The following is a 25,865-nucleotide window of genomic DNA, read 5'->3' on the forward strand; positions in this document are numbered from 1 at the left end:
TAAAACAGTTGTAAAAGACAGAAGAACAATAATAAAATGTGCATAATACATAAATACACACACACACACACACACACACACACAAACACACGTTTGAAGAGACAAGGACTTTAATCCACAACAAGGAAATAGCTCTTAGAATATGTGTACCCTATCCTGAACATAATTACTGATTAAAAATAGACGTTAAAATAACCAGAGATACTTGAGGACTATGATAGGTGGAAATGGAATAAAAAAATGACTTTTTAATTTGGTTGGTTGTTTTCTTTACCCTATAATTATCGCTCTTCCGATGTTGTGAGCTGCAGGCTCCCGTCGGATGCAGCGCGACCCCTCCCGGTCGAGCGAAGTAATAACCAAACACCTAAAGCCTTGTTTATACCCGACGCGTCCGCTAGAGCGCGAAGGTGCGCGCGGCAAAAATTACGTCATTGCGGTGTGGGCGGTCGTGTGCGTTTGGGTGCGCAAGACCCCATTTCGCCTGGCGGTGTGCACGGCACTTTTTGTAAAATCTCGCTCGGCGCCGCATCCGAAGATGAACGACTTTGAGCCGAATCTGGCCGAACTGGTACGTCTGTACCAGCATGTTTATGATCCTTCTATACACAGAGACATTTGCATTTTGTGAATAGGAACACATTTGCATTAAGCACCCAGTTTGCACTTGTCTAAAGTAACTGCTTACATTTACAAAATAAGCCTACAATAGCAGAAGTAAGCCCTGCTGATGAAATTAAGGTTTAAACACTCTTCAATAAGGCTTCAGTTGTTTAACTAGTTTACATGCAGTGAAAGTACAATAAACCTACTGCATTTATTACTCTTTTTATATGAATTTCAGCAATTAATAACCGGCAAGCTACTTCTTCACTGCTGATTCCTGGTGGTTTAGAGGAGAATTACTCCAAGTCGCCCCCTGTCGTTTCACAGAATAGCACAACGGCGAGCGCGTCAAGTATAAACGCCTCGTCTGTTTGGAGAGGTGCGCACGCAGTCAGCCGAGACTCGCGCTCGTGCGGACGCGTCGAGTATAAACAAGGCTTTACCGATCTTGCATACCTGACGCGTCATTTTTGCCGCGCGCATCTTCGCGCTCGTGCGGACGCGTCGAGTATAAACAAGGCTTTACTCCGTTTCAGCGCGCGCTCTGATCGGTAAAGTGGCACAGACCTCTCTCGAATCATCTCCTGCAGCAGTCTCCGGCCAAGCATTACTTAACTCCGCCTCCGTTTCCCTCGTAAGCTGATATTAGTATTTAAACATTCTGAATTACAAACATTACATTACAAACAAGACATGTTTGTAAAAATAATTTAAATAACACGGTTTTGGCGGTTATAGAGCTCTAATGACGGTGTTTAACTATAACCGTCGGTCTCACGGTTATATAATAACTGTCACACCCCTATATGTAAGTGTGAACTCGTGAAATGATGTTTTATTAACAAAGTTCGGGAGAAGCACTTTCAGATAATTAACCTAGTAATTGTCATGGGAGTCATCCAGGCAACTCAATTAACATAAGGAGGTATACATACAGTAGCTTTTACCGCTGTTATATGACAGTTTTCCAGCGTCCATCCACCACCCCATCTCCTCACTTAGTTGTCCTATCCCAAACCTGGGATTACTCTGGGTTCGGGCCAAAATCTGTTATCCAAATACAATGTATTATTACAGTATCAACTGAGGGTGCTCTTGCTTGTGTCGAGCGTCGGCCAATAGTGAGCCTATGTGTGACGTAGATCTACGCAATCACACTACGTTGACTGACTAGAGGCCCACAGCGATATAAATATATAGATATGCCTGTTCTGGTAAATTCTTACTGAAGTCCTTAAGTGAGTTTGCTGCCTTTGCTGTGAGGGAGATGCTCACAGAAGCTGCTGCACACCAAGACCTGCAGGTAGAAAAAAATAAGAAAAGCCTTAAATATAAATATGGTAAGCCTTACCAGTAATGTGATAATTATTTTTAAGGTTCTCGACATTTTTTAAATAAATACTGTAATAATAATAATAGTAGTTCAAAGTATGAATAGTTTTTAGTCAAATGACATAAAAAGACCGGGCCCCTCGACACTCTTAAAACTTTTCTCCCTCAAACAGCAAGCTAACGTTACTTATGCAGGCTACACACAGCAATATAAACAACATCTCTTCACGTCGTTCTAGTAAAATAATAACAATAATAAGTAAACAAACCTCAAAATCACTTTGCTGAGAATGATACACCAGCAGCCGAGGAGTTGAAGATATCCTCTGGTAGTGCGCGCGATATTAAAAAATGCGCGTGCGGCGTGTCATCCGGGTGAGTTCGTCAGGTGAAAGGTCATCATGTGGGTCATTTTATTTACGGCTAAATTATTATTCATTAATTTTACTAATAGTTAGATTGGGCAGGCATCCACAAAAGGGCCTTTAATTACAAAAAAAGGATAGGAAATTTTGCCTTGACAAAAGGGCTCTTTGGGCACCAAGGGGCAAAGGGCCAGGTGCTCAAGCAGTGATACACAGCATGTCTTGCTCTCCTGATGCAGGTCTCTCTGTACTCTTGTCTGTAAGTGGACGTATTCTCCGTCTGAAGGCTGGGACGACACCTTCTGGAGCGCCATCGGCTTGGAGGACCTGATGGAAAACTGCTATTGTAAAATCGGTGGGAGAGAGTAAAGCTCAGGTGTCTGTGTGTGTTCAGCCGGTCGTGTTGACTGATAGTGTGTGTGTGTGTGTGTGTGTGTGTGTGTGTGTGTGTGTGTGTGTGTGTGTGTGTGTGTGTGTGTGTGTGTGTGTGTGTGTGTGTGTGTGTGTGTGTGTGTGTGTGTGTGTGTGTGCAGGTGAGCAGACTTGTATTCCTGGGACTCCTGTAGGACGAGGACTGACCGCAGAGGCGGCTGCAGATCTGGGCCTGAGACCGGGAACGGCTGTGGCCGCTTCACTCATAGACGCACACGCAGGAGGGTTAGGTATGATACGCCACACCAGCTGAGTGCTAATGCAGCGCTCGCTCATCCACGTCTCTTTGAAATGAAGAGAAAACTGTGTCATGGCCTCGTTTACACTGCAGGTCTTGATGCCCAATTCTGATTTGTTGCCTATATCCAATTTATTTGACTGTCCGTTTACACGTCTTTTTCAATTGTGACCCATTTCCGATTTGACATACTATCTGAAACATCGCGCATGCTTAAAGTTGGTTCTTGCACAGATGGACGAATGCGAAATATGCTTGATGCTAGCTCTGCGATATATGCAAAGTTCGCCAAACATCAGCATGACTGTGAGGCGGAGGACGACGAAAAGGGCCATCATTGCAGCAGCGCATGTGCTTCAGTTATTGTGTGCGAGAGATCTCGGGACTGCTGGGAACATACAACACGATCTCATGAAAGTGCGTAACTAATTTTATTTCTCGCGCCATTTATACGTCAAAAATAGTTTTGCGTGCATAATACGCACTGTAAACCCCTTGGGTAGGATTAGGGGTGTGGAGTGCGTGCGTATTACACACCATAAAGAACATATTTTTGAAATTACCATTGTTTGGAAGCGCTATATAAATGCCTCATTCATTTATATCATATGCACTCAAAAACTATTTTTGGTGTAAATGGCACGAGAAATAAAATTAGTGGTATAGATATGCACTTTCATGAGATTGTGGCGGGCTTTAACGAAAAGCAGTGGGTCCGAAATGTTAGGATGAGCTAGCCAACTTTTGATATGTTGTGTCATCGTGTGTCCACATTCCTCTCCTATGACGACACCATCCGTCCCTTCGCAGATGCGTGTCGGGGTTGTCTCTCGTCATTAAACCGCGGAGACGTAATGCCTCAGAAAATCCTGCCTTTTACATGACAGTCGCATTGGCACATATATGATTTATATCTGATTTATTTCCACATATGAACGAGGCCTGAAACAGATCTCGAAATATCCGAATGCATGCGTTTTTTCCCTGTTTACACAGTCATATAACACATCCGATCTGTGTCACATATGAGCAAAAAATCTGAATTTGGTCTCATTTCACTGACAGTGTAACCAAGGCCATAATGAATGCATTTACACTGCGTTAAATACGGTGTCACTCCACTTCTGTTTGAGTGTGTGACCTTCGACAACCCGCTTCACTCCTAAATAGATCAGGTCTTTATATTTTTATCACTACAACACATATTGTTATTTTGATAAAACAATCATCATGTGTTCTAAAATAGAAGCAAAGAGACTATACATGTAATATAGGTCTACATTTATGTAATTTTAATGCTCTGGCCTTTGCAGATATTTAAAATATGGCCATCTTTAAGCATGACTCTTTGGATTTATATGAAATGGTAACACTTTACAATAAGATTACATTTTTTAGCATTAACTTAGGTTAATAAATGTTGTATAAGTATTATTCATTGTTAGTTTGTTAATTTCAACATTTACTAATACATTTTAAATTGAGTTTTAATTTTTATTTTATCTGTTATTACCTTGGTTAATGTACTATGAACTAATATGAATGATCAAGGTACAATTGTATTGCTCAAATATTAATACATGCAGTAAAACATATATTGCATAATGCATATAGTTCATGAAAGCTAGCTAATACATCCTTGTTAACAAATGGGACTTCCAAAGTGTTACCTATGAAATTTATATAGGCTATGTTTCTAGGTAATAGCTAAAGAAACACATATCTGCAATATTTTAATGTCTAAATTTATTTCTGTATAGTTAGTTATGTAGAACTTCTCATTTTAATATATTCATATTTATATATTTATTTAATTTAGCACATTTCAGTTCAGCACTGTTTTACTGGAGTGTTATGTTTGTTTTTAATCCAGTATCCATTTAAAAAAATATTGGTTGAATAATCGGTTATCGGCATGTACGGTCAAACCTAAATATCTGTATCTGTAAAATCCACTATCGGTCGACCTCTACTGTAAACAACAAGAACAAGCAGGAACACTTTAATTTCCTCATAATATCCACTGCAGCATCAGCTTTTTTCTCTCTGTGTCTGAAATGCTTCGATCAAGGATTCAGTCTCTCGAAACCCCGCCTCTCTGAGAGCTGCTCTGCTCTGATTGGTCAGATGGCCCAGTCTGCTGTGATTGGTCTGAAACCAAACCCTCATTATCATATCTGAATCTCAGCTCTTGATATACACTGGGATGCGAACATTAACAATACCGTGGGTTTTACCATATCAGGAAGTGAGACTGGAATTACAGGTTGACTCATTTCAGTTCAGAATCGCTTTCTTTTTGGAGACAAAAAATCTATTTATCGGAACTTTGATCATTGAAACGATACTCGGTTACTAACGTTACCTCGGTTCTCTCTAGAAGAGGGAACGAGTATTGCGTAAGCTAGCGTAAGCTAAGCTAAAGTCATCTTTGCTCGAGATATTGAAGCCAAAAATTATCCTTAATATTGTATTTATTGTCAACGCAGTACAGCAGCCAGCAGACTTAGAGCAGGCCATCTTGTGTGCTCATTGGCTGCCCTGCGGCAACTGCTGCAGCCTACCACTGAACCTCGCGTGTGACGTCACGTCCAATGAGGGCGCTTCGCGCCCTTACGTGTCATAGCCCGCCAAAATGGGGGTGGCTTAGCGTATAAAAGCCAGGCTCGTTGGCTGTGTCCTGGTTTCAGCAGCTGAAGCGAAAAACGCTCGTGGCGCCTGCACAGTCAGGTTACGCAATACTCGTTCCCTCTTCTAGAGAGAACCGAGGTTACGTTAGTAACCGAGTATCGTTCTCTTACGAGAGGTTCTCTCGTATTGCGTAAGCTAGCTTACACTACGGGAACCCATTGTCAAGGCCGTGCGCCCAGCCTCCACTTCATGAGTCCCAGGGATTGCCGGGGAACATAGATAAGTGGGAAACAGGTGGCCAGCAATGCGGGCCAGCACATATTATAAGCACATACAGGGTATACAGAGCGGCGTCGCCGGTCCATATAACTATACACTATATAGTGCAGCTCAACCAGGAAGGCGAACGTCGCGTGAGAGAAGTCTGCGCATGATCATCTGGGCAGGACAAACACACTGCTCACACTGACAGAAGTTTAGCCTGCAAGGCGGGAACTTCCAGGTTATAAAACCTAACAAATGTGGAGGGAGAGGCCCAGCCTGCCGCCTCACAAATGTCATGAATGGAAATTCCGCTGGACCAAGCCCACGACGAGGCCACGCCTCTGGTGGAATGCGCCCTGATGCCCAAGGGGCATTGCAGACCTTTAGACTTATAAGCAGATTTGATAGCTTCCACTATCCATCTGGACAGGCTCTGTTTAGCGGCGGCGAGACCCCTGGTGCGCCCACCGAACGAGACAAAGAGCTGTTCCGAACGCCTGAAAGAGGCGGAGCGCGTAATGTAAACCCTCAGTGCCCTGACGGGGCAGAGGAGATCCACATCACCCTCACTATCGGATGCTGGCAGAGCCGAAAGAGAAATGACCTGCGCTCTGAAGGCGGTGCCCAACACTTTAAGGACATAACCATGTCTTGGCTTGAGGATGACTTTAGAGTCATTTGGCCTGAACTCAAGACACGCTGCGCTAACAGATAGCGCGTGTAAATCCCCCACACGTTTAACTGATGACAGAGCTGTCAGAAAAACGGGTTTGAGCGAGAGGTACTTTAGGTCCACGGAGTTTAATGGTTCTAAGGGGAAAGCTTTCAGGGCCTCAAGGACCAGTGAAAGATCCCACATGGGAACCGACGAGGGTCGCGGGGGATTCATCCGTCTAGCTCCTATAAGGAAGCGAATGACGAGCTCGTTCCTTCCTATTGACTGGCCACGCGTCGACTCAGTGAACGCTGCGACGGCCGCCACATAGACTTTAAGCGTGGGTGGGGACCTGCCCTTATCCAACTTCTCTTGAAGGAAGCTAAGCAACCCCGTGACCCCACACATTCGTGGGTCTAGATCTCTATCAGCACACCATTTGGAGAACACGACCATTTAGACGCGTAAAGTCGCCTCGTAGAGGGAGCTCTGGCTTGCGTAATCGTGTTCATCACTCCTTCTGGCAGTACAACGGGTATCCGTTGATTAACCATACGTGCAGAGACCAGCGCTCTGGATGGGGATGCCAGATTGAGCCGCGGGCTTGAGAGAGGAGATCTCTCCTCACCGGAATCGGCCAAGGGGCTGTTGGGGGCAGCCGCATAAGCTCCGGGAACCAGGTTTGATTCTGGGCTATAAGGAGCACCGAGTGGCGCGTTTCCCTGATTCTCTTGATTACCTGTGGTAACAGAGAGACCGGAGGGAAAGCATAAAGTGGGAGGCTGGGCCAGATTTAGGCCAACGCATCCTCGTTCTTTGAAAAGAACAGCGGGCAATGAGTGTTGTCTTTTGACCCAAACAGGTCGACTTTCGCTTTGTCGAAGAGGCGCCACAGTAACTGGACTGTTTGGGGATGCAGGGACCATTCCCCTTGGGGAACGTAGTTCCTGGACAGTTTGTCTGGATCGTCGTTCAAGTGGCTTGGCACATGCGTGGCTCTCAGCGAGTGCAGGCGGCCCTGAGACCATATAAGAAGGCGTTCCGTCAGATGGCAGTGGTTTCTGGATCTGACGCCGCCCTGACGGTTTATGTAGGACACCACAGACATGTTGTCCGAGCGGACCAGTACATGGTGGTCCTGTATGAACTATCACTTGGGTGTTCAGCCAGCGTTTTAGCGGGCGGATGCGCAGGAGGCCCAGCTGAAGCACAGCCGCAGCTGATGCCATACAGCCTAGCATCTTCTGGAATGTCTTCATAGGTGTAATGCTGCCCTCCTGGAAAGACGCGGCTAGCTGTCGAACACGGCGGGCGTGCTGTGTCGATAAGCGGGCCGTCATAGCCACAGAGTCCAGTTCTATTCCTAGGAAGGAAACCTGACTGACTAGTGGGCAGTAATGACCTCTTGGTCCAGTTGACCATGAGACCCAAGCTTTCCAGATGGCTGAGAAGCACAGCTCTGTGAGATAACAGTTCTATCTCTGACTGACTCCGCGATGCGGAGAGCTTCGCTGAAGATGATGAAATCAGTGACGCAGCAAACGAGCCTGGCTTTTATACGCTAAGCCACCCCCATTTTGGCGGGCTATGACGCATAAGGGCGCAAAGCGCCCTCATTGGACGTGACGTCACGCGCGAGGCTCAGTGGTAGGCTGCAGCAGTTGCCGCAGGGCAGCCAATGAGCACGCAAGATGGCCTGCTCTAAGTCTGCTGGCTGCTGCACTACGTTGACAATAAATACAAAATTAAGGATAATTTTTGGCTTCAATATCTCGAGCAAAGATGACTTTCCCCGTAGCGTAAGCTAGCTTACGCAATACGAGAGAACCTCTTGTAAGAGAACTGCAGATCTTTCACATTCGCAAACATATTTATTACACACTACATTAAAGGAAATACACTAAAAAGCATAATTGGGGCTTTTTAAATCCTGTTGACACAGGAGGAGCATTGCAGTGTTTGTGTGCTCCTAATATGGCCCTGATGTTTAGTCAGCCTCTTCTTGGTTTCATCACAGTGTTCCTGTAATAACTGTCCTGACCTGCTTAATCTAAACCTTCAGATGATATATAGCAATAAATAAACAGGCAAAACATGTAAACTAGTGCAAGATTTTACAGGCAAAACCAGGGTTTTTTCATCCACTTGTCAGTTTTGAGCTCTAACTGCTTCCATAGCTTGTCTTCTTTCAAACTAGTGGAAAGAAAACAAGTGCTTATTTTATTTCACTTTATCTATTAGTGTCTGTAAATTTTAATCCTTAAAGACGGTGAACTTGAGTCCGAAATCTCCAATTCAGCAGCTTCACACACGCCAAAATTTTAGTTTATATGAAATCTATATCTATATGAAAGTTTGTTCATATATCATTCACCACATTTATGCAACATTTTTATACAACTGCTAAAAACATGATGAAAATGTATTTGTTTCTGTCTGTTGACAGTCTTTTCTGATTTATAGAGTGATAAAAAGAAAAATCCAAAATCCCTGCTGGAAAAAAACAGTAATATGTCAACAAAATCAAATAAAAATGATGAATCTGGTTTCTGGACAGGAAATATATGCATATGAGTGCATATTTAATTAGATAGTGACTCATTTGCATATTGCAATGCAAAAACAATTGTGTTACTGTACTGTGATTAATTAGCTGGGTAATTATCGTAAGATCTGTGAGTTTAAATTTATGTAGCAGTGTCAGTTATATTTTCTGTAATTTTATTGTCTTGTTGTAGAGGTCATCGGGGCCGATGTGAGGGGACACCAGCTGCCCTGTGAAGAGCAACCAGTCACGTCCCGTTTGGCTGTCATATGTGGGACGTCCTCATGTCACATGGCTGTGAGCTTCAGTTCCTGTACTTGTTTGTGTTCAAGGCATGTGACTGTTGATGTCAGCGTGTGTCTGTATCTCTCAGGTGAGCACACAGCCGCTGTTCGTCCCTGGGGTCTGGGGCCCATATCTGTCCGCCATGCTGCCGGGACTGTGGCTTAATGGGGGAGGTCAGAGCGCCACGGGACGACTGGTGAGTCAATCACATCTATCTTTAATATGGAAGGAAATCCCAGAATGCACTGGACAAAATACATTTAGATTTTATTCAATCCTGAAAGCATAATTGCAAAACAAACCAGTCTAAGAGACCATTCACACAGAACACATTTTTGTGGTTAAAAATGCAAGATGTAGCGCAGTGGAATGGAAAAACACACTCAAAACACTTCAAGCCCCTTAACATACTAAAACAGTGACATTAAAAGTGTAATTTAGTGTACAGCTTATTGATGATGCAGATGAGCACAGAATGTTAACACAATACTAAATGTTTAAGAATTTCCTCTATATTGGTTTCCTTCCTAAACGTTTACTCGTATTGCGTCTTTGCTAGACGCTATGGGGGAAAACTTAGTTTTGAAAACTTAAATGATTTATTGAAGCCTTTTTTCAATAACACAGTGCTACTGCACAGCCATAATAGTGCGGAGATGCACGCATGCTTTTGGCTAGGCAAGTGGGAACTGCACAAACCTATGGCCAACTGGCATGTCTGCGCGAGCCCATCCGGGGCTGGGGGGGGGGGTGTCCCGCCGAACCGTGCGCATAGCCCGCCAAAGAGGCGGGGCTTCTGCCTATACAGCTGCTCATTTTGCCATGGGATTTCAGAAATTTTTCTACTTCAGTAATGATCAACTGCCCTTCATTTATTCCACATGAGTGAAGCTTCGGCACTCTCCGGCGACCAAGAGCCTGATCGTTCGGCGCACGCCCTCAAAACCTACCTACCAGACCTAAATGGACATCGCGTCTTAATCCGGTCGGACAACATGGCGATAGTATCCTACATAAACCACCAGGGTTGGACTCAGGTAGAAGCCTCTGTACAGGGTAGCCAGACGTCTGCTCTTTTAGGCACAACACAGCCTGCGCTTGCTGAGAGCGATGCACGTGTCTGGCAGATTGTCTCGCGACAGCATGTCTGCTCCCTGATTCAATGTGTCCCCGGGAGAATGGGCCCTCCAGCCCCAGGTTCAAACAATTTGGAGTGTCTTCGGCAGGGCAGAGGTTGACCTCTTCGCCTCCAAAGACAACTCTCACTGCCCAATATTCCATGGCCCACAAATAGCCCAGTCTTCCCCTTTATGCTTTTCCCTCAGTCGTGCTCTTCCCACAGGTCATCAACAGGATCAGAGAGGAGAGATGCACAGTCTGTCTGGTGGCCCCCCTTTGGTGGACCCAGCCTTGGTTTCCCGAGATGATTCAGCTGCTAGCAGCAGCCCCATGGCCAATGCCATGGGCTATCCATGTGGGCTATCCACGAGAGTGTCCTAAACACTATATCTGAGACCAGAGCCCCATCCACGAGACTCGTCCACGTACTTAAGTGTTCTGTCTTCTCCAAATGGTGCTCAGCATGGAGCCAAGACCCTACTTCATGTGATGTACCGCTCCTATTTTCCTTCCTACAAGTGCTGCTGAACGCGTGTCGTACCCCTCCACGCTCCGTCTATGTGGCGGCCATAGCAAAGTTAGATGCTCCTGTGGCCGGCCAGATGTTGGGTAGAAGCAATTTGATTGTTCTCTTCCATCCTTGGGCAAGGATGCTCAACCTGCCTCGCCCCCTCACAACACCTTCCTGAGACCTATCAGTCCTGTTACAGTCTTCAGGGCCCTCAAGGGGCCCCCGTTTGAGCCGCTACAGTCGGCCGAATTAAGGGCACTTTCGCTCAAGACCGCACACTTGCTAGCCTTAGCATCGGTCAAGCAAGTGGGCCTGAGATTACGGGAACGAGTATTGCGTAGACAGCTGTGCTATAGGCAGATGCCCCGCCCTCTTTGGCCGGCTCTGCGCTCGGTTCGGCGGGACGCAGCCTGATTGGCTCGCGCAGATGTGCCACTTCGCCATAGACATGTGCCGTTCCCACTGCCCAGCCAATAGCGTGCGTGCATCTCCGCACTATTATGGCCGTGCAGTAATACTGCATTATTGAATAAAAGGCTTCAACAAATCGGACAAAAAGGAATTTTCCCCCATAGCATCTAGCAAAGACACAATACTCGTTCCCGTTATCTCAGGGAACCGAGGTTATGTTAGTAACCGAGATGTTTTATATGGGACAACACTTGAGGAACGTTTCATCTGCTCGCCTGTACACAGTATGCATCATCAATAAGGTGTGTATTGAATGTGATCTTTTAATATCTCTGTTTTGCTACATTAGTACATAGGAAAGCCTTGCCCTCAAGGTGGGTGTGCCTATAAGGGTGTGTTAGAATCGAAATGAAATGGTCCAAACGAGAAGTGCCCCAATTATTGGTCTTTTATTATGAATAAACAATTCACAACCCCAGCGCCGGAGGGAGACAAAACGCTCAGCTCATAATGTCTAAATTAAAGTCTTACGGGGAGGAGTATAAGTCCAGTTAGTATAAATTCATAGAAAAGAATGTGCAAACGTGTCAGTTTTCGGCTGAACAAAGAATCCTTCTTATGTTATAGATTTATGCTGAGGGAGAAAATATATTTCTAACAATGGCCCCATTGATAAGATAATTATCACATAATAGAATTATCATATCACATCATTCTCAGCATATTCATTCTAGTACAATAATACATGCAATATTCTTCAATCAAACATTTCCTTCAAAATCATTAATATTTGACAGTTCTTTTCATCAAAGCATATACAAAAAATTCAAAAGTATTCATAGCACGATGAATCTTAATAGATTCAGTTATAATTATTGCTAATATCAATCAGCAATCTCGTTCTTCGTCTACTTCTCTTCCTCGTTCTCCTTTCGATCAGTGCTTCCACATAGGCTTGTGCGTTCCCCTGGGATGGAGCTGCCTTAACCCGGCTAGCATGGACCCACTGCGGCTGGTGGTCAGTCAGAACACCGGTCCTCGTCACAGCGATAACAGTGGATGGTCCTGAATAGTTCGGCTCACCGAGTTACGTGGGCTTCAGACACCTTATCAGCACCTGTTGTCCTGGAACGAAAGGATGAGTCGGCTTTTCTGAAGGAAGAGGGAGAGAGAGAGAAACATCACCATTTATGCCTTTTAACGTTCTAACTAAGGAATCCACGTAATCCGAGATGATCACCTCCGTGTCACCTGTGGAGAGATTGCCAGCGCGACCTCTGACCCAAGGGGTCGGGAAAGGTCTACCCATCAGAATTTCAAATGGAGAAATTTTTGTGGTTGCTGATGGGGACATTCTCATTTCCGTCAATACGGCAGGCAGCAAATCAACCCAATTTCTGCCTGTATCTAGACACGCATTATTGAGACGTTCTTTTATCGTCTTATTTGTCTGTTCTACGTTAGCTTATAATTGCGGCGAATAGGGAATGTGGAAGTGCCAATTAATATTAAACTCTTTGGCTAACCATTGTGTGACTTTTGAAGCAAACGGAGTTCTATTATCACTCGCTATAACGGTTGGAATACTGAAACGCGGTATAATTTCTTTTGCAAGAACCTTTACAACCGTCTGAGCGTTTTCTTTACCACACGTAAAAGCTTCAGGCCACTTAGAAAATCGATCAACAATCATGAGCAAATATTTGTGATTTCCACATGGAGGCATGTGTGTAAAATTGATCTGTAAATATTAAAAAGGAACCTCAGGATGCGGTAAAGCTTCATGCGGGTTGCCTTGTGTCTGTTTGTTCGTGCACACACCAGGCAAGCATCCAATATCAACAAAGTATTCTTTCGAACATTTGCTATGCAGTATGATTGATTCAAATTTTGTATCACTTTTTCTTTTGACACGTGTGATACACCATGATAATGCCTGCACAGCATTACAACGGTGGATGCTGGTAGAGCGATTCTACCCTGCTTGTCTCTCACAATACCAGCTTGATCTGGTTTTACTTCGTTCGCAGCCCAATGAATCAAGTCAACTTGCGTAGGGTTAGCTTGCAGTACTTTAATGTCCAAATCATTAATCAGCGACAAATTCATCATAGGTACATCGTTGCTCTTTTCATTTACGTATGGACTAAGTATTACTTCTTTAGCAGCCCATTTCGCGACTTCATCTGCAAACCTGTTTCCCTTAGCCTCATCCGATTAACCTGTTTTATGACCAGCTACTTTAATAACAGCAAGTTTCGATGGTTTCGATGGTCAAAATTGTTTTTCCGTCGGAGGTTTTGAAATTTCTTTCTTCCCACAATTTAGCAAAATCATGGACAACGGCGTACGCGCATTTGGAATCAATGTATATATTGATGCACTGAACTTTTGCCAACTGACAAGCTCTTGTTAGAGCAATTAATTCTGCTACTTGAGCTGATTTATATGGCAATGAATATGCCTCAATTACACGATCAGGTAATTTGACAATAGCATATCCACACAAGTATAAATTGTCATTTGGCTTGAAACAGGATCCGTCTATATACCAATTATCTCCCTCCTCCAGGAAAGATGTCGACACATCTGGCCTGCAGGCAGTCGAAGTTTGGATTCTGGTAAGGCAGTCGTGGTCGTCACTCTCAAATTCACCATCTGTCAACAACCTGTGCAGATGTACAGTAGGACCATGAATAACAGAAGTTACTTTCAACGTTAAATTAGCAGTTGCTAATAATATAGCCTCATAGCCTGAACGACGTTGAGCAGTCATGTGTTGAGTAGAAATGTTATGCATAATTGCTCCTACCTGATGTGATGTGTGAACTGTGAGCGGATATGATAAAACAACCCTTTCAGCATCCTGTACCATGATCGCTGCAGCAGCCACTGCACGTAAACAGGCCGGGAGTCCCCGAGCCACTGAATCAAGAGTTTTAGACAAATAAGCTACTGGACCAAAAGTGCCCCCATGCTCTTGGGCCAGGATTCCTGCGGCTGTGCCCCCACCTTCGTGCACGTACAGGTGGAAATCTCGCTTGTAGCAAGGAAGGCCGAGGGCGGGAGGCCTTAACAGAGAGGATTTCAAATGTCTTAACGCTTGGTCCATCTCACTTGTCCATGTAATGTCCTCTTTATCATCCAGCGTAGCGTCTCGCAGGATTTTGTCATACATGGAGCAATTTGGCACCCATAATCGACAGTAATTGACCAGTCCCAGAAAGCTTTGCATTTGCTTCCGTGTTGAAGGGTGCTTGAACAAAGCGATGGCTTTGACTCTGTCCGCAGACAGGCGAACTTGGCCTTGTGACAGTTCATTGCCGATGTAATTGACTTTCCTCTGCACCCACTGAAGTTTCTCTTTAGATGCCTTGGAACCAGCCTCTGCTAAAACGTTGCAGACAATTGTAGTGGCAGCAGCACACATGTCCGCAGAGGCACCAGTGACGAGAATGCCATCAGCGTATTGGAGCAGGCAGGTGTCAGGAGGGAGTCTGACATCCTTCAGCCTTGCGTGCACTACAGCGGAGAAAACAGCCGGAGAATCTCTGAACCGTTGAGGGAGTCTTGTCCATATGTACTGGCAATTCTGAAAACAGAAACCAAAAAGTGGCTGAGTTTGTTGGTCAACAGGAATGCTGAAGAAGGCGGAGCATAAATCAATGACAGATAAAATGCATGTTCTAAAGGAATAGAATTAATAATAGTTTGTACATCTGGCACAATAGGAGCATGTGGTTTTATCAAATCATTAATTTTTCTCAAGTCTTGCATTAAGCGCCAAGAACCATTTGCTTTCTTGATTGGATTAATTGGTGTGTTGTAAGGTGAATGAGTGCGAACCAGAATGCCTTGAGCCAGAAACTGATCAATGAGGGGTCGAATTCCCTCCTCTTTTTCCTTTGAAAGCGAATGTTGTTTTTTAAAAAAAAACAGGCCTATTCATTGTCAAATTGGCCACATAAGGTTGGATATCAAGAAGTCCCACGTCATCCTTATGGGCCGCCCACAATTTCGGGTTTACATCAGCTACTTCCTGTCTGAGCTCAGTTGCAGATACATCCTCGAAGAGAGCACTTCCTGTGTCGGTCGTAAGAGAAAAGGCTGCTGGAAACATGAGTTGCAAAGAGTCAGAGTCAAATCCTAATTTAACACCCAACTTATGCATTAAATCTCTACCTAACAAGCAGAATAAAGAATCAGGTATAATTGCAAAAAATCATGCATTTTGAACAATGATGGTATATCATTAGAAGTAACAAATAAAGGTGGTGTCAAATTACAAACCACTGGAATATTATCTATTCCTATAGAATTTAATGTCCGTCATTCCTTTCCCCATTCAGTCGGATACACAGGTCTCTGTCTTTCAGAGGGAGAAAGAAAGGGAGGCCATCAGAGCGCCTAAACATCGGTTTCTCATTAGTTTGCTGAAATCTCTCAGCTTTTTTTCTGCAAAATCGCTGTGTGTGTCCGCTGTGTGTGACATAAAAAAACACTTTATGTCATTCCTGACATTGGGTGGCGGGCGATTTTGGACAGTGGAATTAACTTGGAACATTGCGGGAACTTTTCCTCTGGAGTTTTCAAATGCCCCAGCAGACGACAGTTCACGCAAGCGTCTACCCAATTCATCAACAGAAATGTTACTAATGTTGGTTATAGTTATTCGAATCATTTGTGCAGTCTCGTTGTGCATGTTATTCAAAAATGTGTTCACAAATAGTAAATAATTTTCATCAACAGGGTAGGATTTATTTTTTATAGGTTCCGAGACAGGAGAAGTTTGAATGCTCTCATATCTGGGAGGGAGGGGCGCTCTGACTTCAGCAGGATGTGAAATAACTTTCTCCTTCTCAGGCTGTTCAGCTTGAGGGGGAGAAAGATTTTTGTTGTTATCCACTTTTGGACCACGATTCCAATAAGATTGCATGTCTTTCCAGATCTTATAGGTACGTTTCATATACGAATAATCCCAATCGGGATCGCCCCAATTTCCAAAAATCATGTATTTTGCTTCACGCATATATGTGTCTTTAAATGAGCCGTCACGAGGAAACGCATCTAATTGTGTTTTGCCAGTTGACCAGCCAGCTAAATTTGACACATATGGCTCCGTAAAAAATGCTTGATTATTTCTAATCATAAAATCTTTCGGAGATTCATTTTCTAACGGTGGACTAATTTTATTCCCCATTGTACACACACAAAAATTTCTCCTTCATGCAACTTAAATAAATTGCAATATAGCCAAATGGAACTGTAGGGTATGGACCAATCAGACACTAATTATTCATTATATACAAAGGTTTATGAAACTCCAAAACTAACAGCCCAAATGAACGAACACAAGGGGCAGAAACAGTGTCATGTTACAGGGCATGATGAGGAGATTTTACGACCTCCGAGGAATGTGGCCACATGCACAAGAGAGAGACTATGAAACAGAAACCCTCTTTGAAACAGACTTTGCTGCATTAATCATAGACTAACTGATCTATAAATGAACATGCATAAAACTGTGAAAGAAACAGTGTAAATGGTTGACTGTCTCGTGTACTATTAGGTATATATTATGGTATGTATCCTGGTATACAACCAACTAACGATCAATGTAACCTCACCTGTATCATGCCTCCTACCTAATTAATCCTCATTTAATGACTCACACTTTGATGTTCATCACCTTCTTCTAGAATGCAGTGTGGATGTGTTATAGCTATCTGAGCATTAATGAAGGTATAACCACGCTAGGGACAAAGACCCGTAAATCAACTAAGAGCCACTTTCCCTCTCAGACATGTCACCTTTCTGATTGGTCGAGTTCAACCCTTAGGGGAGGATCTTTTCCAGGCTTTATTAGAGACAGCCCACATGTGACCTCCCTCACTTAGTTCTTTCATCCAGCCACAACACTGTTCTGGTGATCCTGGGGAACCCCCTCCCCCTCCACAGGGGCCCCAGGGCCCAGCAGGCCTCGATCCAACCAGATATGGGTTCAGGCAGGAGAGAGAAGACTCTCACAAAGAACCAAGGACAATCTCAGGAGTTTTGGAACAAAGACTCCAACCAACAACGACTCCAATCACTCACTCTTCCGACTTCCTCACTTCTCCTGGGTGCTCAGCGTGGCCTCAACAGGGCCCCAGGCCCTGACCAAACTAGCCATGCGTTCCTGGAGAAAGAGAACTCTCAACCAACTTCCACTTCACACTGCCGGAACCATCAACGACTTAAATTTTCAACAACTTCAAGAATTGTTCCCACTACAAATGCAAGTATTCAATTCAATGAAATGTGAAAATGAAATTCTGATGGTTCATAGACCCTTTCTCCGGTTGCCAATTTAATCCTATCACTTACCTATTTCTGTATATGTGTGTGTTTAGTTTATTCATGTTTATGATTTAGTTAATAAAACTTATGCACTTTATGTATTTGGTTCTGATTTGCTTGCAATACGAAGTCCCTTTATGGTTTCGGTTCTTGCTACATGCTCAAAACGCTGTACATATTAAGAAATAATTATTCTTCTGTGGCCAGGGAAGATACCCTTTTCTTAGAATAAATGAATAATCAAAAGAGTTCGTTGGACGAACTGATTAATTGATTGTAATATTAATTTAGCCATGTCAAGTTAATCCAATTAACTGACCCAAATATTCAAAATTAATCATAACAAGTTATTATTGATTATTAATATTTCATATAGCTAGGTTCCTTACAGAACTCAAAGAAAAGTATACAATTTCAAATTAATTGTGTTAGTAAATTGGCAAATAGAGAGAGAAATAAGAGAGAAGAAAAGAAAAGAGAAAGTTAAAAGAAAAAAAATAGTGATTTATTTATTCATAGCCCTAGACCAAAGGGAAATTAAAATAGACTTTGCAAAAGAAAACAAATTATCTGTGTAGCAAATCTATTTTTTTCTTGCAAAAAACGGAGGAAAGTGATCAATTTTCCTTACGTTCTTCCCGCATTTATCGAAAACACGAGGATAACCGGTCCCGTATCGTTTTAAACAAAGACAAATAACATCGAAAGAGGGAGCTCAAGTCTCTTTTGCTTGTTCTTCTCACATTTTTTATTAAAAATACGAGGCTACCGTCCTGTATCGTTTTATACAAGGACAAATAACAAAAAAGAGAGAGAGATCAGTTCCCTTTTTTCTGCTCTTCCCGCATTAATTAAAACACGAGGCTGATTTCACCAAATATGGTAAAAATCACGGCACTACAAATACGTTTTCTCAGCAGACAGTAAGAATCAACTTTCTCTTTTGTAAAAAAAAAAAATTCTTACCTGTCTGGAGAAATCCCTGACGACGCCCCCAAGTGTTAGAATCGAAATGAAATGGTCCAAACGAGAAGTGCCCAAATTCTTGTTTTTTTATTATGAATAAACAATTCACAACCCCAGGCCGGAGGGAGACAAAACGCTCGGCTCATAATGTCTAAATTATACATTATATAGGCAAAGTATTACAGGGAGGAGTATAAGTCTAACCAATAGAACCAAACATTACATCATTGGCATATCATATAGACTTTATATTACAACTTCTTTATATGGGCAGTATGCGCTAGAATCTCCTTGCAAGCCTGGAGCTCAGAGGAAGCTCTTCAATGTGTAACATAGAAACACAAAGAAAGAAAAGGAAGAGAAAGGAGAAGGGAGGGGGCTCCCTTCCTCATTAATGAATACCAGATGTTTAACTTTACATACATAGAAAAGAATGTGCAAACGTGTCAGTTTTAGGCTGAACAAAGAATCCTTCTTATGTTATAGATTTATGCTGAGGGAGAAAATATATTTCTAACAGGGTGTGAAGATTTTCATAGTGAAAACAAGGGTTGTGTACCGAAACCTGGTACCAATATGGAACCGGTACCTAATGGCTCGTTTCCACGGAGCGGTACGTTACGGTACAGTACAGTACAGTACGATTTGGGATGGTAAACCCTGATCTGGCTTGCATTTCCACCGCCAACAGTACCCTTACTTGATAGGCGTTGTAGTGTTACAAATTTATTAAAATGTTTCAATTTAGGTTCAACAGTATTTTATCTGAGAAAGTTACCATTTTGAGGCATAGGACATTAACCGTTTTGTTACTTCTCATCTGATGTCACAGACCTGCCTGTTCCTGTCTGTCCTGCTCTCTCTATTGTAAGTTAAATTGATTAGAGCACTGAGACTATCACCTTTTGTCTTTATGCACTGCCTGGCCATTAATCTCTATGATAATGTGAAGGTATCGGTGAAGAGTCAGGCTGATTGGATTATGATATTTACATTACACTGTTATGCTGATTGGATTAGGATGGGTAACACTCTCAGTCTAGGGCAAGTTCCTAAACTTGTATGCCTCATTTACATGCTTTTGTTTCAGAGTGTCTCCACCTTTATGTAATTCCTCCCCCTGAAAGGGTATATGAACTAAAATGTATACTGCCTTAGACTTGGGTAAGATTTTGGACGAAGCAGACTAAAGCAAATAAAGAATCCTGCTTAAAAGATAAGCCAAGTTTCCTGGTCTTCGCTTCTGAGTTTTTCTACACTTAAGAAGAACAAGGTTTACAACAGTATCCTCTCCCCAAATTTGTCACTAATAAAACTCAATAAAAAATATTTAAAGAAAAGGCTTATATTTACCTTTTAATAGTTTGTTTACATCTACCTTGTAAATATATTTTTTTATTAAAAATGTTACAATTACAACAACAATTCAAGTGCAATCTTTCTTTGTAAAAACTAAAGTATACATTTTATCATACATATTTCAAAGTTAAGGATTCATTACTTTGGATATAGCCTAGGCTACATTGGAACAAACACATAATAACATATTATTTGATTACTTTATTTTTGACAAAACATACTATAGGCCACCTATTCTTAACCATAGGGCCGCGGCCCGAGCGCCACCTGGAGGGCCGCAAAAAACTTTACGTTTTTCACCTGTGGGCCGCGAGGGCCGCGGGACCAAACTAGTTATCAATTGAAGACACCAGAATGACCACTGTTATCCATGAGACAGTTACGGCCGCTTCACACCGCAAGCGTCAGCGGCACGTGAGCAGCGCATATTTTTTTCTTGCATGTTAATCAATGAGTGCATTCACACTGCGAGCAGGAGCAGCGCGTGAGCGTCAAGCAGGAGCGTCGCGTGAGCAGCAGTGAAGCGGGGGATTCGGCGCCGAGTCTATTTTTGCTGCGATGCTCACGCTCCATTAAAGTGAATGCACACTTTAGATGGACAAAATAAATTTTATTTCACACAAAAAGTGCCCAAAATGCACAGAATAAGCATGTCTAGTGAGTTTTAACAAGAACTAGAGTAGGCAAAAAAGGCAAGGAATATAGGCAAATTCAGTTTGGGTGAAAGTATGGTGTATTATAAAAAACTAAAAAACCTAAAGTAAAATAGCCAGAAAATATTATATAAAAACTTTCTTTTAGTTTATGAAATACACAGACAGCTACATAGGCTAGCACAACCCAAATCAAACCCGAGTGTGCGGTTTTGTGTGTGTGTGTGTGCTTTATCTGCGGAGTTTGCATTCTTGTAAACCTATTGAAAATATGCTATGACTGAAACGACAAGATTGGAGCTGTTTTCTTGGTTGTTTTGTTGTTTACTGACATTTATATGGTTTACCAACTTCTAAAATCAAATGTATAGTTGTCTTTGTAAATAATTGTTCGCTTATATGTAGCTTTGGAGCCGCTACTGTGACACTGTACAAACGCTTCCAGTGTGAATACTCTCGCGTGTCTGCAGCTGCAGTGACGATGTAGTTACGCTGACGCACTGCTCAAGCGCCGCTCACGCTTGCGGTGTGAAACAGCCGTTACAATGCACCATCCCACCACTAGTGGCAGTAATGCCAACACTGGAGGCTACTCTGAGAGTGAGCCTTTCCCCCATTCCACCCAGGCTGGATCTGATCATATCTGTGAAGCAGGCCCAAGTGTCTCATTAAGAGGGGAACATAAACAGGGAGTTGTAGCTTGTTCAAATTAGACTGTTGTGATTGTTATTGTTCATTTATAACAGATATGAAGAGCAACTTCAGGTTCTACCATGCAAAAATGTAGACTGCTGAAACAATTATCAAATTATTTTGCAGATTATAAAGCTATACTTTTTAATTTGCACTTTATTTAAATTTTAATTTACAACTTATTTATTTTGAAAAATATTATTATGCATTTATTTATTTAAGCAACACATTTTATTGTTTTTATTTTTATTTATATACATTTTCACAGGCAGTGATTCAAGTGATACAGCAAATTCTCTTTTGTCTTGTCGCGCATGAATGGTTCAAAAGCATTCGCACGTATAAGAGCGGGATCATGTAACACTAGCCAAAGGATGACAAAAATAACAGATGCTGCGTTAATTGCGTTAATAGCCCTATTTGTTTATTTCATATAAAATCGCAGCATTTTGCTTCATATAATCGCATTGGCTTGACATCGCGATTGCGATACGATTAATCGTGCAGCACTAGTTAGGCTAATATGCCTGACTTGAGCCTTTAAATTTGTTCCTGATGCAGATTGATTTGTTCCATGAATTGTTGTGTGTTTTGCATCTTGTTGTAGCCTATGTGCAGGTTTACATACACAATAACCTGTTAAACTGCAAGTGGATTTCATTTAGGTATTGAATACAAATCAAACCAATGGTGAGATCAATAAACCAATACAGTGCTAATATTTGAATGGGCCCTGGGCCACTTTGTACTGTAAAATTTGGGCCCCGACATCAAAAAGGTTAAGAACCCCTGCTATAGGCTATTTAACATATCAGCAAAATTGGCAAACAAAAGCTTATTTGAGATGGCAAAGATTTTACAGTAAAAATGTATAATCTATCCAAAACTAGTCAACGAAATTTTGTCTTTCATATGTCTGTAACATAGGTCTTTCGTTTATATTAGAAATATAAATGTTAATTTGCAGTTTAATACGTTGCTTATGCAAATACATTTTATTTCAACATATTTCAGTCGATTTTTACTCATCGCAGTATAGCAATATAGTTTGCTAAAAGCGGATCATTCATTCACACACAGAAACGCGATTCAAATTTAAACTGTCTTTTTGCGAGTTGTGGTAAACAGCGCATCTCTGCTGTTCATTCATTCACACACAGAAACGCGATTCACTTGAGAATGAAAAAAACTTACTACAGTATTCCTCAGTATTATCCTACAGTATTATAATACATATTTTAAAGTTAAGGATTCATTAGTTTTTATATAGCTTACATTGGAACAAACACTATAATAACAACTTAGTTGATGAGTTTATTTTTGACAGAACATAGCCTACTATATATTTAAAATATGAGCAGAAACTGGATGACAAAAGCTTATTTGATATTTTAGAATAAAATCTTTATAATCTATCCAAAACTACGAAATGTTATCTATGGGATCAAATTACCGCCAAATGTATTGCGGCCACGGATCAAAATATATTAAGCGTGAATCAAAAAATAACAAGCATGGAAAAAAAAAATTTAAACACATTAAAAAATATTTTTCATGCTTTCTTTAAAATTATGTTTTCCTTGGTTTTATTACTCTGTACTTTGCGCTCTCTTTCATTTTCTGCTCATAATTTATTTTTTGGTACGCTTGTGCTGTTTTCCTCTTCGCTCATCTTTCCATGTTCTGGGCTTGCTCTTCCAAATGTTGCAGTTCGAGTTTCATGTAAATTAGGGCGGGCTTAAGCGTCACCATTGGTCCACTGGTTCTAGATTGACAGCTCCTCCTCTAGCCAATCAAACGAAGAGGGGAGTTGACGTCACTCCAATGCGACTCGCGCTACTGTACTGATGTTCTCTCGTAGCTACAGGTGAAGATAACCATCAGCTCAGCTGGCAAAAATCTTTCCGTGGCAGGACACCGTTAAACTGTATGTGTGCCTGGAACTCGACCTGTTACGTCTACCTGGCGATCCGTTATCGTTAAATTCGTCACTTTAACGACGACGACCTGTTGTGTCGTTAGTTGACAGTTGTGCCTGTCTGACGATCCATCATATTAACCTTTAAAGATGAACTGAACTGAAAAAAATCAACGTTGATAACATGTTGTTTATGACAATTAAAAGTAATTTACATTAAAAATTGTAACTAAAAATATCAATATAGCTTTTTTTAAGCAGCACAAAAATTGCGTTTGTTACGCTGGCAATTTCGATGACGTCACTGGCATGGTAGGACCCGCGAAGGTATATAGGCAACAGCTGCAAGTCCTATATACACACACGAAAATGAGTAATTTTAATGGCATGAGTTACGCATTTGAGCATGTGAGGGACATGCCAGTTGTATCTGACTACCACCACATGGAGAACGACCAGTTTCAGGCTCCACATACAGTACAGGATCGTTTGGGGGAAGTGACTGGTGTGGGCGCGGGCGCTGCCGGAGCATGGACACTGCACCGGAGTCGATCTGTTGAAGAGAGGTCAACCTGGAACATTTATTGATCGGCGAAAATGCATCACCATGCACCGTTCATTTCGGATGCTGTGCGGTGAGAGAGACATGTTGGAGGAGGCTATGCTATCTCTAAGGGATGTCCGAGCTGAGACGCTGGAGCGCCCCATAAGTAGCTGGTATGTAACAGTGTATTTTACGAATTGGCGACTGCGCTAGGCTAGGCTAACTTATATCCTTTTCTCAGACTGTTAAGCTTAACAGTGTACCGGCAGTTCACTCTTTAGGCGAGGGGGCATTTGGGAAGGAGGAATAAGATTCCGTTCCCATCCTGTGCAGTGAACTAACGTTAACGTTACATCTTTTCCCCTCAGCTGAACATCAAGGATTCTAGTATGCGTTGGACTTGTAGCTAAATAAAACATTTGATGTCAGACGCTTCATGTACTCATTGATGTTTTCAACACATTGTCTCTCGTACCTAGGATTAAACACTAGAAATAACGACTAGAATAATTTAGTTGCCAAGGCATGGGGTAGAGAGAAGCTAGCTCTGATAGTGTTGGTTAGCATCGGAGTAGCCTACCATTCCAGTGACGTAGTTGAATGTTGAAATCCAACATGGCGCGCCCGTGTAACAACAACAACATTTTCAAAATACCATTTTATCCCTTTCAACAAATTCTGCCATTTAAATAATTGTACCAATGAGAATAAATAAAATACATCTGTTATATCACATTTTTTCAAATTTCAGTTCAGATCATCTTTAAAGCCCTGGCCTTACTTCTGGAATTTGCACTGTGAGCGTCGATCACCTGCGAGCCACACAACAGTGTTTCATTAAAGAATTCCTGATTTGAACGAGAAGTTTGAATGAATGACTCACTTATAAAGACAGTAACTTGCCACCACCTACTGGCCGCTTTACTTTCATATTTAATCTATGACATGGAAGGGCAATGACGGTCCTCCTGGATGCAGAGTTTAGCTCCTCCAACCCTAATCAAACACACCTGAACCAGCTAATCATCATCTTTAGGATTATTAATACTGCTAGCTAGGTTTTTATCGGAGTTGATGCTAAATTCTGCAGGACAGCGGCACTCCAGAAACGTTACCTATCCCTGATCTTTTCAATAATTTTCATGTTGCTGTATTAAAAATTTAAGCTATATTTAAAACATTAATCCTAGAGTAATATGCAATTATGTAGCTATGCAAATGAACAAAATAACTATAATAAATCACTGCATATCAAATCCACCTGGTTTCTGTAATCTCCTCTGTACACTATCATTTTCATTAATCTTTAGTCAAATGGTACATCTATCTAGTCTAGAATTAATTTATCAGGCTACCTAGGCTATATGATCGCTTAACAACAACAATTAAGAAAATATTTCAGGATGGCGTATTTAACTGTAACGGATCACCAGGTAGGCTGTGCATCTTTTTTCCTTTTACAAAGGCTACAGGTTTATTTTAAATTTTAGTTGTTGTTCTTTGTTTTACATACTCTGAACTGTACCACAAATGCCTTTGTATTCGTCTTGTACTTTTTGCACTGTATGCCTTGTCTGTAATGGAACTAAATAATATAAAAGCTGTGTGTAGCATTGAAAGGTCAAAGTCCTAAATTCTTCAGACGGGTAAAATGGTCGTTTTTAACTTAATTTTAGCAAAGAAATGTAGTGTTTCAAAACTGCATGATGTTTTAGAGCTGCTTTAGGATAATCATGAGCCATTGTCTAACACCAATTACCAGTGTGCGCATTAAAATGTAGGCTACCTCAAAAAAGGAGGAATTTAATTATTTGTATATGTCCAGAGTTCAGATAGCTTTACTGCTTAAAAGTCCTTGTAAAGTTTAAAATAAACTTTTTGTGAAAAATATTTTTTAATGTGTTTAAAGTTTTTATTCATGCTTGTTATTTTTTGAATCACGCTTATTATATTTTGATCCGTGGCCGCAATACATTTGGCGGGAATTTGATCCCATTTT

The 25,865-nt window shown here is 41.9% G+C and overlaps 1 pseudogene; it reads left to right on the forward strand.

Moving 5' to 3' along the window:
- The first annotated feature begins 538 nt into the window (after positions 1 to 538).
- LOC143712781 (FGGY carbohydrate kinase domain-containing protein-like) overlaps positions 539 to 25,865 on the forward strand; it is a 43,270-nt pseudogene continuing 17,943 nt past the window's right edge.

Source organism: Siphateles boraxobius, unplaced genomic scaffold (genome assembly GCF_051911475.1).
Source record: "Siphateles boraxobius isolate OS27281-9 unplaced genomic scaffold, OSU_SipBor_1 51, whole genome shotgun sequence".
NCBI classification, from domain to species: Eukaryota; Metazoa; Chordata; class Actinopteri; order Cypriniformes; family Leuciscidae; genus Siphateles; species Siphateles boraxobius.